This window comes from Pinus tabuliformis, chromosome 6, assembly GCF_031772625.1.
Source record: "Pinus tabuliformis cultivar Carrire ecotype Pingquan chromosome 6, CPIR1, whole genome shotgun sequence".
In the NCBI taxonomy this organism is placed as follows: domain Eukaryota; kingdom Viridiplantae; phylum Streptophyta; class Pinopsida; order Pinales; family Pinaceae; genus Pinus; species Pinus tabuliformis.
Window position 1 is genome coordinate 897385103 of NC_142292.1, and position 18644 is coordinate 897403746.

The window sequence follows — 18644 nt, forward strand, 5'->3', positions numbered from 1 at the left end:
TTTAATATTATAATGTCATGTCATATGATTGCAGGTTACAATGAATCATTACTTCTACATTGATAAGCATGATCAAGAGAAATATGATCTTCTCCTATGAAAGAATGGAGGAAGTGATAAGTCACAATAGATGAAATCAACATAATATGTCCTCATATGAAGTATGAGGTAGTTTACGAAGAAAATCTGATCAAAAGCTTTAGGAAATGGAATGCATGAGGAAGGAAGATATCATGAGATATGCAACCATGATGAAGGAAATCAACATCCAAAAGACCAAGAAGAATTGACTAGGAAATTTCCCGGAAAGATATGAGGACTCTCATGAATGTCTGAAAAGGATGAAGACCCTTCACAATGGATATGTTTGGGAGATGTGTCAATATGTGTGCAGGGTGTTGATACCTACAAGAATATGTCACGATGAAAATCAATCTTGCAAGGTATTATTTAGTTTAATATAATTTCTTGAACAATATATGGATGAGTTCATGCAGGGCTACTAGAACAAGACTTGTAAGTACAAGTGAAACCAACATTCATGCGATGGATGGAAACTCCTGAAAGAAGCATGGAGAGAAAAGAATTAGGCATATAAATAATGTTCCTGATATGTACTAGGAAGGCCACCTTCCATGAAGAAAGGAATGACATGACGAAATAAGAAGGAATGTGATCGATGGTTGTTGCCCTGCAAGGAAGAAGATCAACTAAATTTCATGACATCAAAGAGAGAAGTTGATCAAGCAGCTGAAGGACCCATAACGAAAAATTGGTTGAGATACAGAAGAGTCCCTAGCTAAGAAGGATCTCTGAAAGGTCCCTAATCTAGATGGAGTTTGAATTAAGATCACTCCTGATTAGAAAGGAGTGATAATTGTGGTTTTCCATGTCATGTGCCATGCACTAGACTATGACTAACAACCGTACTTCTACATGCAGGGCATGAATGGAAATGTAGACACATGATAGACACAACATTCTTTTCTTCACTTGGGAAGAAATAATGGGAGGATTGGTTAATCATCTCACATCCAATACTCTTTGAGGATGTGTAGGGAATCCAAGATAAGACCAAGCAAGAGGATTGGTATTCTTTGAGGTATCGAAACCCAAGATAAGAATAGTCCTAGAAGGTCATACTCATTGAACACCCGGGTGGGTATGTACCTTGAGAGACAATGATGAAGGTGTCTATAAATCATTGGCCTCTCCAACATTGTATCTCATGGTATCATGGAGAGATTAAGTTGATGGTCAAGGCCTCACACTATGAAAATGTTGATTGATATGATGTTATATAGATGGGATTACCAATCCATTTCTTCTTATGAGAAATTATTCATATTGAGAATGACCAAGGACCATTGTAAATACCTCCCTAGTTAAGAGGGAGTGTTGAAGAAAAGTGTAACTAGGTTTGGTATTTGTCAATGTAATTTTGATCATTGTACTTGTCTAGGAAAAGAATTATTATTTTTTAAAATAGTATGAATGAGTTTCTTGCTCATTCCATAGGTCTAGGAGAGTCAGGGAGTCAAAATAATGTTCAAGAGCTCTTCTTGATCATCCATGTAATGTATATGAGTCTACTTAGTAACTAGATTAGCGCTCCAAGACCAAGCACAATCCTCCAAGTCAAGCATAAAGAAGTCTGCAGCAAAATGATGAAGATAACTGTTAAGTCGGCCTCAAAATGAATATTAACATCAAGTCGGCTCACATATGAAGACACAACTTTTCAGTGGACATGTCAGCTCATATACATGGGCAAAACACTATATATACCCAGCTAGGGTATCCACAAAAGACATAGAAAAAAACTCAGACATCTTTGAAGTTTTTAGAGGTTTGGTATAGGACTTCATATAGTAGCAATAAGACATAATCTCAAATTACTCTGTGACTTTGGATAAGGTAGTAACGTGCAGTCACGATGATAATCATAGTGCATCTCAGAGGAAGAACTTATTATAAAGTCTCGATTAAGGAAAGGGTCTATGGTTCTTAGATACAGATTAGATTAGTACACACACTCGACATAAATATCACAGTAATGTATGCACAGCATGACAAAGATAAGGATAATCTCTGAACACAAACACATACTTGGTGAAGTTATTTATGTTGTCATAGTCATGGTAGCAACGATGATAAATCACATGAGGACTTAGATGTAGTATTCACATGTATATATCTACATACATGTCTCATGATAGAAATCTCATCTACATAATGATGATCTTAGGAAGAAGTAAATAAGTAAGTAAAGATAGAGATATGGTGCAACACATTTTCTCTCATGAATATCTCAGTGATGTTGCAACAGTAATGGATGTCTTAGTGGTGCAGTGAATATTATGATCTCAGTAGCACAAAGAGGAGGATTTGTGGCTTGGTCTTGGAGTGGCTCTATTAGTAAAGGGTCGTGGTCTTGGTGTTCATCAATTAGAATCACTATAAGAATAATGCTATGCGGGCTTCCCTCTCTAAGAGGGAGAGGTTTTGGCCCTGGCAGAATGCCAACCTATTGTGTTCTTGTCTCTTTGTTATGGTATCTATTTAATGAATAAAATAAGACACAACAATGTTAAAAAGACAGGAATTGATAGTTATCATGTAAAGAATTATCTCACTAATCCCACTTGCCCTAGATTCTTCAACAAAATAGGCTCCAAGGAAATAGTATCTAAAATTTGACAAGTTTAGGTTTGAACAAGGTTATACTAGATGTCATTATGATCACTGTGTATATCTTAAGAAACAAAATGATAGAAACAATATAATATCACTATTGTATGTAGATGACATGGTATTTGCATGGTTTGACATGCAAGAAATAAATGTTCTCAAAATAAAATTGGCAAATTCATTTCCAATGAAGGATTTGGGTGTTGCAAAACAAATCCTTCATATGAGAATAAATAGAGACAAGAAAAATCACAAATTAACATTGTCTCAGAGTGAGTACATAGATAATGTGTTCGAAATATTTAATATGTAGAATACTACACCTTTTGCTAGTCATTTCAAACTAAGTAAGGAGATGTGTCTCGAGACTCAAGAAGAGATGGATTATATATGTAAATTTCCATATGAATCAGCAATTGGAAGCTTAATGTATGAAATTTTATACACAAGGCTTAATATTTCACATGTAGTGGGAGTGGTTAGCGGGTATATGAATAATCTAGGGAAACAACATTGGATGGAAGTGAAGTGGATTCTCAGGTATTTGAAAGGTACCACAAATCAAGAATTCTAATTTGGTCATTCAAACATTGCTCTACAGGGATATGTTGATGTAGATATGGACGTGATAGAGATGACAGGAGGAGCACCACAAGATATGCCTTTAATGTAGGTGGAACAAGTTTCGGCTGGGTTTTAAAGTTGCAAAACATTGCTGCACTTTCAACAATCGAAGAAAATGATGTTGCTTCCACAAAGTCTAGTAAAGAAATGATTTTGGTTACAAAGGTTTCTGGATGATTTGGGAAAGAAGTAGGAGATGGGAAGGTTATACAGTGACAAACAAAGTGTCATTCATACTGAAAAGAGCTCAACATTTCATTCCATTACTAAAATTATACGACTCAATTACCATTTCATACAGTTAGTGTTGGAAGATGGATAGTTGAAGTTGGAAGAGATACACACTAGGCAGAATCATGCATGCATGTTAATAAAAGTTGTAACTAGGGAGAAAATGAGATCATTCTCAATTTAAATTAGTCTTATAGTATGGTCATGAAGATGAGAAAAATCAATTCGAAAGTGGAATCATTGTCCCACAAATGAAGAAGTGGTGGAGTTTCTATAATCAGTCTCCAAGTGGGAGATTCTTGGGTTTGGAGCCTGATTATCTTCCTGGTTGTTTAGAGGTTTTTTTTTTAGTCATGTTGGATCCATGTTTTTAATGGGGCAGAAATCAAGCGTGTTTAATAGTCTTTGGCGGGGTCCATTGGGGGGCCAACAACAACTTTTATGATCCCTCCCCCTAGAAGGGGCTCAGGGGCAGTGCCCTCAAAGCTAAAAATAGATGAAGAATGGCCTTGTAAAATATTGTAATTTCATAGTCAATCAAGCTCATTCATTAGGCAGATCATATGATGGTAGAATTTATATTAATTTAGGGGTTTTTTTTCCCTAGAAGGAAGCCCCTTATTTTATATGAGGGAATTGTATTGCGGTTGTGGATTATTATTTTGAGCGAGAGAGGGAGAGAGGAGATTATGGAAGAGTGTAGAGGAAATTACAATGGATCTAATGTAGGTTGTATCTCCTAATTTTGTTGGATAATATAAAAGGAAGGACTAGATTTTTTTGCATGGACATAGCTAAAATTGGGTGAACCACGTATATTTGTGTCTCTCTTGTTTTATGCATTTTTGTATTTGTGTTTCCACAATATTTTTTATATTTCATTGCTCTGTTAATTAATTTATAACACCATTTATTCACCACTTCCATCTATCCATCTATATATGGGTGGTATCTCATTCTAGGAGTGAGATTCGTACCCACAAATCTAAATAACTATTACGAGAACATTCCCATGAATTTGTTATCACGAACACTAATGATGGATTTTTGTAAACCATGCAGCTGGAACACTCCCTTGAAGAATAATTATGTTATTTGTGATGTAAAGCTTTTGGAGGAAATGGAAAAGAAGTGTGCATAATTGGTCAACCAATATACCACCACAAAAATACAATATTTACTATGTGTTGAGGGTAGCCCTATGATAAACTCCATGGACACACTTTACTATTTCTTCTTTGGAATGGGTAATGGTTGTAGCAAACATGTTGGGTGTGTGTGTTCTGCTTTATTTTGTTGGTAGGTACTACACTCTTGAACATATCAGATAACATCCTCTTCGAGGCCCTTCCATTTCAACCTATCCATGATAGTCCTATAAGTATTTTGAAACCCGAGGTGTCACACGAGGGGAGATTCATGCATTTCCTACATGATCTTCACCTTCAAATGGGACTCTAGTACTAAATAGATCTAGCTCTTATAATAGATAATATCATTGGCAACCCAGTATTAGCCATCACAAGACTTTCAATCAAGGATATCCCAAGTTGTTTGGTTCTTCAAGTACTCTAGCAAAATATGGGACTTTTGGTCTACAACAATGTTTATGAGAGAAAAGGTAGTTGGTCTCCTAGATAAGGGATCTGCTACTACATTGATCTTGCCTTTAACATATTCGATCTAAATTTCATAGCCTTGGGTCTCGCTTACCCAGTTTTCCACCTGTCATTCAACACCTTCTAATCCAAGTTGTACCTAAAATATTATGATCTATTTTAACATTAAACTTATTTCCCACCAGATATGGCTGAAACTTGGCCAATGCATGCATAATTTCCAACATCTCCTTATCATAGGTAAAGTAAGTGCACACATAATATTTGAGCTTCCTACTCTCAAAATAAATCTGATCATGATTATGTAACAAAATCGCCTCAATGTCTTCCCTAGAGGCATCATACTCCAACATAAATGCTTGACAGAATGTTGGCAAGGCTAGAACTAGGCATGAACTCATCACTCTCTTAAGTTGCTTGAATGCCTCTTGCATTGACTCTGACCATACAAAGGGCTCTTTCTTAGTGATATCAGTAAGTGGGTTGGAAACAATGAATACCCTTTGACAAACCTTCTGTAGTAAATGAAAATACCCAAGAAGATGGTCAATTCTGTTAAATATTTGGGAGTGGGCCAATTAAGAATGGCCTCAATATTCTATTGATGCACTTTGAATTCTTGGCCTCCAATCATGTGTCTTAGAACCAACATCTCTATCAGGAAAAAATCACACTTGGATATTTTGGCATATAATTATTGCACCTTTAAAATTCCAAACATATCATCCAAATGTTGTAGATGTTCTTCCCACCTCCAACTATAAATCAAGATGTCATTAAATAATACAAACATAAATCTACATATATTCTTGTTGAACACATGGGTCATACAAGGCTAGAATGTAGTAAGAGCATTGGTTAACCCAAATGGCATAACTATGAATTCGTAGCATCTGTAGTGACATATGAAAGTTGTCTTTGGGATTTCTTGTTATCGAACTCTAATATGGTGATATCCTAAGTGGAGGTCAATCTTCAAGAAGTAGTTGTCCCCCGTCAGCTCATCCATTAGGTCATTCATCATGTGGATAGGAAATTAGTTTTTATGGTCTTCTTGTTTATTTCATGATATTCTATACATATCCTTAGTGGCACATCCTTTTTCTTGACTACTAATGTTGATGAGGCGAAAGGAATTCAGCTAGGATGAATGTGTCTTAATGCCAATTGTTTCTAGATGGCATTGTCTATCTCATCCTCATATGATTTGGGATGTCCATAAGGGGTGGTTATGATAGCTCAGACCCCTTCCTCATATTCAATGATATGAATTATATCTCTAAATACCTTCTAGTGCTTTTGCAATAATGCCATGATGTCAGGAGGATACTCTTTTTGTTGCTCTACTATCCTTTTCTCCATAACTTGGCATTCTACATCCCACATGATATGTCCATGCTGAAGATCCTCCTCCATCCTATTGGATGTCATGATCTTGGGTGGGTATGAATGCATCCCTCTTATCATCACCTTCTTACCATTTAGCCTTGTAAATGCATTCCAAATATTGATAGTTCATTGTATGAGTCCAAAATAAATACGAACTAAACCCCCAATACCACATGGGAGCCTGGGCCATCTACTACAAATATATTATCCATAAATTTGTAGTTTCCCAATGTTATAATCATTTCGAGAACTATTTTGATGTACGAAATGCAATTGTTCTCCTTCTTCCTAGTAATAACAATTGTAAATTCTCCAAATTCTTCAGTTGTAAATTCCCTTCTGGCTACAAATTCTACATGAATGAAATTGTGGCAGGCCCAGGAATCAATTAACATGATCACCCTTTTCCCTTGTATGGTACCCCTAGTCTAAAGACTGTGATACATCATAATTCTTGTAACATAAGCAATGATGCCTTCATGGGTCTCCTCCTATGACTTTTCTACTCCCATTCCTCATGATTCTCCCTAATCCTACATCAGTTATTTTCCCTTATCCTCCCTCTTAGAAAATAATTCAATGTAATGGGCCTTTCCCTTGGTACATGGATGTCCTAGTTCCTAAGGTTATTGAAAAGAGAAGAACAATATCTTTCTCCTAAGCTCCCTTATGGTCTCATCATCCATCTAGTTCTTCCCTAACCACTCCTTTTGTGGTTTCTGATCTCTTTTCCCTTTTAAGGAAAGGCTAGTTTCAGAGGTAATTTATTTTTTGGTACGGGATCCTGCATATCCCTTGCTTTGCTAATTTAATCTTGTAAATTTGTGGGCTTATAGGATTTTTCCCATGCACATAAGGGTTTTGACAAACCTTCTACGAGAAACATAACTTTTTGGGTCATTGAAAGATTAGTGACCATTGCAACCAATCTCTGAAAATTAGAAATATAGGCTCCGACACTTCATATTTTTCAAAGTTGAGTTAACTCCCTGAAGTACAACTCAGGGTCCTTCCTGTCAAATCTCTTTATCATCCCTTGTGTCAAGTCTATACAGGAAGTGATATTAGTATGCCCTAATGTGGTCATTCCATGTTGCCACCATTTGTGTGCTTCTCCATCAAATAATAGAGTGACATATTTGATAACATCCATCTCATGCATGGAGTTAGATGGAAATATGTGTCCAACTTTTTAACCCACGATTTAACTGAACATTTTGTCAACCCATCAAAATAGGGAAGAGTTACTTTCCCCACGTCCTTTTGTAGAATTTGGTTTGGCTGAGAACTTCCATATGTTGTTTCCTTCCTCTATTGTTTTATCCTCATAAAATAATAATAATTTATGGTCAAGGTCACGTTTATTTTAGTGGGCAATGTTTGGTACTCCATCACCCAAGTTATGACTATTCATGTTATGGATGAAAAGGATTGCTTCTCCCTCGAGGAATCATCCAAAAATGGAGGATTGGTTGGCTTGTAGCCATACATGTTTGAGCTATTCTAGGGGTTGGTATGCACATGTATATGGTCGCCCCCACTGGAATGTCAACCACCTTCTTCAATGTTGTTATGTTGGTTAGAATTTCCAAGTTGAATATGAGGAATTTTAATGAGAAGTTGCATGTTTTATTATTGGATTGAGGTGATCTTATCAAGAACATCCCAAAATATTGAATCTGCTTGGTCTCACATTAGTTCTTCTTCATGGCCTTCTTACTCTTCAGGGATGTATTTTTTAGTCCTTATTACACGTCAGTTTGTCACCATGACACTTGATCATTTTATGGATATTTTTACCATCCATGAACATGTTGAAACAAACTCCCTTAGAAGTCAAGGAACTCAAAATATGTTGAAGTACACGAGAAATTTGGGTCAAATAGCCCTTACACCTTGTTAAGTTCCACCTACATTGATTTCCCTAAAGTTTCATACACATGTGCTGAAATTGACTCTGAGAATAGTGCAAAGCTGCACTCTATCTATAACTATAAAACCACGTAGGTGAATTATAGAAAGAAAAAATAAAAAGTACTTTCTAGAAATATATTTGGTTGAATATTTCCCAGTTAAATTCTTCTAGGTGATGACTATTTTGACTATAACCCTCATAACATGCATCTCCATCCCTTTTCTCATTGTAACCTAATCCTTCATTAAAGGTGATTCATCCTCGTCTTTAGGATTTGAAACTTCCCCCTCTTTTATCTATAAAAGGACTAGAGGGTTGAGGGATGAAGGAGGTCAAAATTCAGAGAATACAAACTTATGATATTGGTTTGAGATTGGAGAGCTTGTCATCCGAGGAGGAGATTGAAGGCATTTGGGAGGGACCTCACGACATGAAGGTGAAGGTTGTAAGGCTCCTCTTATCTTATAATTAAAGCAAATGAGTACTTTACCCCATTGATTTTTTCTTTTGTGAATGATGAATAGTTTACAATTGTTTATTATATTCATTAAGGAAAATTCAATCCCTAATTTCATTGATCATTAAGCTAATTTGTTTGAATTATTATATCACATGTTCTTTTGATCCTTTTATGGTTTATATTTGCAGGTCATATCAAGCATTGAAGAGATGCATCAAATCAAAATAAGGGATCTTCATCAGGAATTTCGTGAAACCAGTAAGAGGTATATCCATTAACTATACTGCTTATAATTCAAACAAGTTCAACTTAGGGAAAGAGTCAATTCATTTGTCATGATTGTTTCTAGTTTCCATTTAGAATCCAAGGAGATCACTCTTGTTTGCAAGAGGGATTGCCTAGTGTAACAAACTAACGACCATACTAGGGAATGTCTATGTTCGCATCTTTTTCCTTAGCCTTGCTTTCTAATTTTTTTGATTTATCCAAACCTGAGTCTTCATAAATTAATGGCATTTTAGATCTGAGTGGTTGATTATTGAATTTTTTTAATTTTTCCTTAGGTTTTCCTCCATGCATTGTGTCTGTTTGTAAATAGAGCAAATCTTTACGCCTTCTTTTCCGTAGGAACTAAGTACATGTGCTCTATTTCCTACTGAAAACCCATAGAGGCCTTGATTTCTTTTTTCAAATTTCACACTAGCTTCAACCCAAACCTGAATTTGTCTTTCTAAAAGTGTCATTCTATTTGTTTATACTGTGTGTTATCTGTTCTGAACTCAGTTGATTGTTTTGTTGATGATTTTTGAAGATTAGGTCTTTTTGAAAGAATAATTTAGGGTTTCGCTTGGTTCATTTGTTGATTGATCAAAACAAGTTTGAATGTATTTTTGTAAGTGATATTCTTATTTTGTTGAATCAAATAAACTGGTTAAGCCTTCAATATTGCTTATTTGTGGTCAAAATCATATTGAATTGCAAATTAGAGTTTTTGAAGACTTTCTACTTTTGTTAAAGAATTCTAATTATTTTTGCTTGATAAAAGAAGTATTTTCTTTCATCTTGGGAAAATTTTCATGATTCCACTGTTATTGTCTTTAAATGAAAGTATTCATAAGAGATTATGTCTTTTCTCCAACCTTCTTGGTTGATTTCTATGTACTTGGAATTTTTGAGTGATTAGAAGAAAAGAGTGTTTAAGTTCATTTCGATGATTAGGGAAATCTAGAAATTAGTTTGTTGACTACGTTTCCATTACAAAATAGTGAAATTGGTAGCTTTAGGAAATTGGAAAATCTGTGAGTTTTTGTATTTCATTTCTCAAAAAAAAAATCAAAGAAACTTCTTCTTTTCTCTAAATAGAATTTCATCAAAATTGAAAGTTGCTTTTGTATTTTAGAGTGCATTAAGATTTCAAGTCATGTCACAACATCACAAGTTTCACCTTCATCACCCATTGAGTAAAAGAACAACTTAATAATACAATGTTAATTAAAATTCACCTAGAATTTTATATTCTTTTAGGGTTCTTTTCACCTATAATAGCTAAACTGTAGGGATTTGGAATAGGGAAGGAAGTAAACTTTCCAAAGCTACAAATGAACAATAGAATCTTGAGTTAGGGAGAGAAAATCCAATTATTTCCATTTTTCTCTGGGAAGCTCTTCTTATACATGAGTTAAGCACGAGGCTGTGTCGACTCTCGTGAAGTGATACAACTCACTTCATTGCCCTAGATACAATGATTTTCACGTATTACAACGGTACCGAAAGGTAATTAGGGATATTTGAAAGTAAACCTCCAATTGGTCATCTGGAGGAGCCTTCAAGAGGATTGAGATTGTTACTCTGCTCTTTTGTGTACATCCAATCTACGACTATCCCCCAGGTAAAATTGTTGTATTTGGTGAACTTAGTGACTATAATCCTATGGATCTATCTAAGGTGATACCAGAGGATAGGTCATGTTGTACCTAGACTCACTTGCACTCTCTAGAGGGTAATCCTTGCTCGAGATGGTTTATAGAAGAATTCCTTACACCAGACCATTTCATTAAGAGTTGTCAGGGCAACTTATTCAAAATGCTCATTTTCTATAAAAATTTTCACATTGTGCTCTTCGATGTTGGATTTCATCACCAACTAGTAAATATTGATCTCTGTGAAGAGTAAGTTTGTATGGATTGAAATCCTAGATTTTTAGCGCGTGTTACTTTTTGTATTGTTTTTTCCTTTTTAGAGACTTTAGGTGTAGTTTAGATATTGTGTGTTTAATAAATTGAAATTCTTTTATTGTGGAAGAACTACCAAGACAATCACATAGGATAATCAAGGATCCCCCCGAGTATACACCAAGTCAGTTAGAAAATATTTAAGTAGAAAAGTCTAAATCATCTAAAACTAGAACTGCAGCAGAAATTGAAACTTCTACTATTTTAGATTTTGATGTAAGAGGAAATCAAGTTAGTCAACCTATAACATCAACTATTTTAGGCCTTGAAATGGTAGAAACTGAATATGATTAAACCCAAAATTTAATGTCACACTCAACAACAACTAATTTACTAATTACTGAACTCATTCACTCTGAATGAGATACTAGAGAATATTTTGATAGGAAGCTCATTTCTGAACCACATATTGATGAACCCGAGTCTGATATTTTCGAGCCTGAAATGAATACATCTGCTACAACACATATTCTGTATCCTTCATTTTCACTACATGCGAAACTTATCATTACTGATAATCTCCCTCCTAGTCTTTCCATTGAAGAACTTGCTTCGGACGAAGAGGAAGAACCTATAGTTTCTACCATTGAGCCTATAGATATATCAAAACTTTTGTTTCGATCTCTTCACCCTAACCCTTGTTATTTCACACCCTTGAAATTTTTAGGACAAGCAATTCCACATTACATAACTCCTTATTCTACCGTACCAGGTTTTGACTGGTCCACAATGATTCCTAGAAGTGTCTTGTCAGATACATCCATGTATTCCACTTCTCGAGAGTCCACATTGTATGGTGGCTTTTTACCACCTAGATATCATTCTCCCGCAAGAGCTTATTCAATAGATTCTTCCTCGAAATCATCTTCAAACATTTCAATTGGTGTAATTAATCCTACGATTGAAGGTTTAGCATCTGAAAAGTTCATTAGTATGATTTCTAGAAATGTTGTTAATCCTCAAGCTAACCCAACAAGTAGTTATTATCTGCCTGGGGGAAAATCGTCATATCATCCACCTGGAGGACAACCTTTTGTTGGACCTTACCCTGTAGCTAGGGGGAAAACACTCACCAGAAACTACTTTAATTATGTTCAAATGCCTCAAACCAATTTCGGTCAGCTTATTATGCCTCAACCCACCATTGGAATGCCTTACCCTAGATTGAATACAATCTGGAACCCTTCTCAATAGTAAATTCTTGTTGCTTCTCAAGTGCCTTTGTATCAACAAGGCTAACCCCTTTGACAACATAAACAACAACTTCCTTTTCAAGGTATGCCTTTCCAAGTTCGACTAACCGTCTAGTCTAACCCATCAACACTTGCCCAACAATAGCTTCGGCAACCCGCTCTGAGTACTCATCAAATTATGGGGAAGTATGCTATGTCAATGACTATTCAAAACCCAAGTTCAGGTTCACCTCAATCTCCCATTCCAGGAGTATTGCAAATAATTATCTTGCTTACATCATAGGTTACTATGCAACCACTTGTTTAGTCTTTACCTCATGCATCTAGTGTTCAATACATTCCTACGATTCCATCAACACCTCAAATACCTGTTGTTTAGCATAGCATCCCATATATGAAAGTACATTTTCAAGGGCTACCTTTCCATGGTTTATCCCAGAGTCAGTTTTTTCAAGGTACATATTTTCAAACTCAATTTCTCCAAGGTCACCCTCACAAAGTCAACCCTTTCAAGGACATTTTGTTCAAGGTCAAATGGGTCAGAGTCTCCCCTTCTAGAATCAACCATACCCAAGTCATATGTTTCAACAACCTATTCAACGACAATATGATATGGCTCATCTTGGATACCCAGGATGTATGTAGATTCCAACTGCTCAGGCTATCCCAGGATATCTTGGATATCCTCTTCTTAGTACGGGACTCGTCCCTCGGGGTTATCAATATCCATCATAGGACCCTAATCACCAGTTGCACTTCATCGCAACTTTGGATTTGCTTGACCCCTCTCGGTTAACTAATGACCCACTTCCTTATTTACCCTATTGGCCGACTATTCCTACTAAGTTGCCCAGTGATATTCCTAAGTTCAAAGGTAATTTGAGTGAATATCCATCCAGCCATGTCATGACCTACCATATTTGGTGCACATCCAACTCATTAAATGATGATTTTATCAGATTGTGACTTTTTTAATGAACGTTAACCGATTCGGTAGCGAAATGGTATGTAGAATTGTGGTGTGCTTCATTCAACAAATTTAATTCCTTTGCTAGAGCCTTTTTGACCCATTTTAAGTTACCCATTCGATATGACAATGGAACTAAACTTTTGAATTCTTTGAAGTAGTCAATTGCAACCCATATATCAGATCACATTCATGAATGGAGATGAAGATGTCACCTAGTTAAAGATTACATTCGAGACCAAATTTTGGCTGAATGGTTCATAAAGATGCTTTTACCAGTAATAACTGAAGATGTGGCCAAAGGGGGTGTTGTAACTAAAGAGCAAGTAATTTATCACGCTCAATATCTCTATCTTTTCTATACTCAGTCTGTTACTTTGTATGAAAAGATACCAGATTTACCCCGATCTACTCCAAGTAATCCACCTCTTCTAGGATCACATGCCGCAAATGGCATGATTGGTTCCATGAGCCAAAAATATAAGAACGAAAAGAAAAATTCTAAGAATGTTTAGGTTTTTTCTCTATTTGATTCACCTGATGAATATCCTTCTCCGAGAATTACTTCCAAAATCAATGTTGTAGATTCATCTACTGGCAAGGGAAGTAATCCGGAAATAAGAAAAAGGGAAAAGGAAGAAAATAAAAAGCACAACCACTCTAAGGATAAATCAACCAAGAACAAACCATATGATGAAAAGAGGAAACCTCAGTATCCTTAATTAATTTGTGAGGAAGATTATTACACTAAGAAGTGCCCTCATCGGGCCGAAGTTTTCAAATTCATCAAAAGTTCACCCACACCTGCTATTTTGAAGGATCCTTTTCCTCCTCAAGGAAATAAAATGGTCTCTCTCAACCAATCCTCATCATCCTCATCGACAGATATAATGATGATGTCATGCAGAGTTATGGTAGCAATGAGATCCAAAGGTTACGTGTCAAAGAGTCCTATTGAAAATGGAGAAGACTCCAGTTCACCTGGTCAAAGTTCCACGTCTACTCCTTCTTTTGAAACATTACATATTGAAAAAACAAATCCTAATATGATAATTCATCCACCCCCTAAGGGTATGCTTCGTAAGTCAGCCTTTAATCCTCATGTGAGGGCCAGCGAAAATTACAACATCATCGAAGATCTGGCTATGTCACCTTCGGCCATGTCTGCTCTTGAAGTGCGACAAAATTGTCCAACACAGAGGAAATTATTATTATCAACCATAGGAGTTGTAGATCCTCAAGACTCCCATTTTATTTTTTTTGATCTCGAGAATCATGGCTCGCGTCTCCCACCTCAACTGACTTTTCAGATACCAGTTCACGTCAAAATGTAATGAGTTTTTTGAATAGTGATTGACGAAGGAGCATTAACATGTATTATGTCAATTTCCTATTGGAAAACCTTTGGTTCTTCAACAATCAATCAATCTCCCACAACTTTGAAAGCATTTCATGGAAGAGTTTTTCATCCATATGGACTTTTAAATGATTTTCCAATAGAGTCAAAGGGAAAACTAGTTGCAATAGATGTTAAGGTTGTTGATACTCAACTTTCCTATAACCTTTTGCTTGGTTGGAGCTAGACTTATGCCATGGAAGTACTAGTCTTGTCGTATTTTATGATGATTATGTTTCTTCACAAAGGAACAATTGTGAAAGTTGATCAATTATCCTACTATATCTCTGACCCTAATTCCACCAACAGTATCCCGTTTGTTGGAAAATCCACCACCCCATATGAAGAAGTTGGTGTTGGCCTACTCAAAGACTCACCTTTGATGGGAACTTCCACGTTCCCTCCACCGATTCTTCTTCATAATCAAGCACAGATCAACATGAGTACATCAAGTACATTCGAAATGGGAGATCCGTGGAAAGTACCATCAGAATAAAAAATGATCTTCTATAGTGATGAAATGCCTCGTAGTCCTTTTGAGTTAGCATATGAGGCCATTCAGTCTTTTTCCAACACATCAACATCTGATGATGATCGAATGAGTACAATCATTGATGAATATTCTCATTTGTCATGCTTCGAACCAATCTCTAGGCGTAATCCCTTTAACACAATTTTTTTAACTAATGAAGGGATTATGGAAATTATGACCTTGGATGAAATGCCATGGAATGATAATCATCATCATTCAACTTTCTTACCATTCTCTGACAAAATTGAGAATAATTTGTCATCACTATTTTCATCTGAGACCCTTAGCGATCCTCAAAATCCAATATTTACGCTTTCTTCCAGTTCTAAATAGAATTTAGGGAACATATCGGCAATGATTGCTATTGATATCTCAGTGAAACCCAGAATAATTGAAAATATTCATATAGGAGCCTCTTGTTTTTTAGAAGATATTTTAATGTAAAAAGCCCTATTTCATGAATTTCATGACATTTTTGTCTAATCCTAAGAAGAGATGTCAGAAATTGACCCCAGAATTATTGTACATGAAATAAATATTTATCCAGATGCTAAGCTAGTTAGACAATGATTATGTTTGATATATCCGAAAAAATCCGTTGCTATCAAAACTGAGGTTGAGAAACTGCTGAAAGTAGGATTCATTTACCCTATTCCTTTGACTAATTGGGTATCCAATGTTGTTCCCATTAATAAAAAGAAAGGAACTATTCGAGTGTGTGTTGATTACCGAGATACCAACAAAGCTTGTCCCAAGGACAATTATCCAACTTCGTATATCGACCAAATTTTTAATGATTGTGTCAGGAATAAATCTCTTTCCTTCATGGATGGATTTTCTCGCTACAATTAGATAAGCATACTCCCTTCTGATCAGTATAAAACCACATTTATATTCCCATGGAGAAATTTTTCTTATCGCAAACTCCCATTTGGCGTAAAACATGCTGGTGTGACTTTTCAATGAGCAATGTCATATGCATTCCATGATATCAAGTATATTTTTCAGCCTTATTTAGATTACCTACCAGCTCATTCCATGAAATGACACGATTACCCATTGCACTTAAAGAAATTTTCATTAGCTTTAGGCATTATAATATTTGGTTAAATCCACACAAATATGTTTTTTGTGTGAAATCTGGTCAGCTTCTAGGTTTCATCGTTTCAAGGGAAGGAATTCATGTTGATCCCCTCAAAGTAGAGGCAATTTTGAATTTGCCTGCTTCTTCTAGCCTTACTCAACTATTCTGAACTAAGACATGGTTTTACTGGACTGCTGAAAAAGGTTATTCCATTTTTCTGGGATGAGCTTGTTGGTAAAGCTTTCGATGCATTAAATCATGCACTGACTAATGCACCCTTATTGCATCCACTTGATTATAATCGATACTACTTTCTGTACTTAGTTGCATCTTATGACACGATTGGCATGGTGTTAGTCCAAGATGATGATTCTAGCAGCAAACATGTGGTTCACTATTTGAGTAGGAGTCTCACTAAAACTGAGATTAAATACACACATGTGGAGAAGCTAGCCTTGGTAGCTATGCAAGTTGTTCAAAAATGTCGTCACTATATACTTATCCAAAAAATGACTGTCATTTTAGATTGCAACCTTATGATGTGCATTCTCACGAAACAATTGCTAGGGGTAAAATACTCAAAGTCGATAGTCATTCTACAAGAGTTTGATTTGGAATTTGAAAAATCCAAATCAAATAAATCCTTTATTTACGTTGAACTATTGTGTTACTTTCCCCATACTAATATAGAAAATGAAGCAGAATATTGTTTTGCTAACAAATCTCTCTTTTTTATTAGTAGGTTATATCCATGGTATGGAGACATCAGCGCATATCTCCAAATACAACATTTTAGGCCCGATTTATCCAAAACTGATCATTAGTGGATTCGATACCAATCCAAACAATACAATATTATTGGTGACACTCTTTATCGTCATGCTGCCAATTCTATATTCCAATGTTGTTTAAAATTTCAAGAAGCCAAAAAAACTTTAAATGATTACCACTTTGGAGCATGTGGCGGTCACATGTATGGGTATGTTACTGTCAAAAAGATATTACATGGTGGCTATTTTTGGCCATAAATGTTTAAATACTACAACGCTACAGTTTGAAAATGCCATAATTACCAAATTTATAATTGCAAAATGTGAGCACCTCCCGCTCCTCTTCATCCAATCATAGCTGTCAGTCCTTTTTCCAAATGGGGCATTGAATTCATCACTTGTAACCCTCACCTAGACTGGGGGCATGGATATATCATTCTTTCAGTTGATTACTTTGTACAATAAGTTGAGGCGATGCCTCATATAGAGATGAAGGAAAAATTGCACCTATTTTCATTTTCAATCATGTGATTTCTCAGTTCAGCATCCCACAAAATATTGTTACTGACCACGGTAGTCATTTTCGTAACTTTATGATGGTTGAGATATCTACACAACTTGGCCTACGCCATGATAGCTCTACTCCATATTATCCACAAGCTAAAGGTTAGGTCGAAGTTGTCAATAGATTTTTAACCAATATGATTAAATGGATAGTTGGTATGCATAAAGGAAACTAGCACTCGATGCTCTTCTCAGCACTATGGGCTTACCGCACTACTGTAAAAACATCAACTGGTTCTACCCCTTTTCAAATTGTTTATGGTTTGTAAGTCGTATTACCTATTTAATCTCAAATTCCATCTCTTAAATTATCTATCGAATTGTTACCTGCTACCTATGCAGACGACGAATGCTTTATACATTTAGGTCATTTAGATGAAAATTATTGTAATGTCGTACTGGCTAGTGAATCTCAACAAAAACTTTTCAAACCCCAATATGATCAAAACATTAATCCTCATACATATTCAAAAGGTGAACTAGTCTTGGTCTATGATCAAGCTCATGACAAGCTAGGTGCAGGGAAATTCAAGCCCATGTGGCATGGCACTTACATCATAAAACGTATATTATCTAAATGTGCTTATGAGTTGGTTGATTATGATGGTGTTCCTTTGCAAAATCCTAGAAATGGTGTTTACCTAAAGAAATATTTTGCATAAAATTTTGGTGAAGATTTGTACATTATTTACCATTTTTAGGCATGTGTGAGAATTAGTGTTTTTTACTTTTTTTTGTACTTCTCCTGCTTATCTCGTTTTTACACTTGATTTATAGATGTTGAAATTTTCTCCGATTTACATTGGCTTTGCTGAGGGCGCTAGTTGTAGTACTCAGAATTTATCTTCCACGTTCTGGGTTATCTATTCAACTAGTCACGAGCTAGTCTCTATACACAGAATATGTCTCGGTCAAACAATGAAAAATATAGCGGAATATAATGTAGTCATTGAGCTATTAGATGATTCCATTACATTT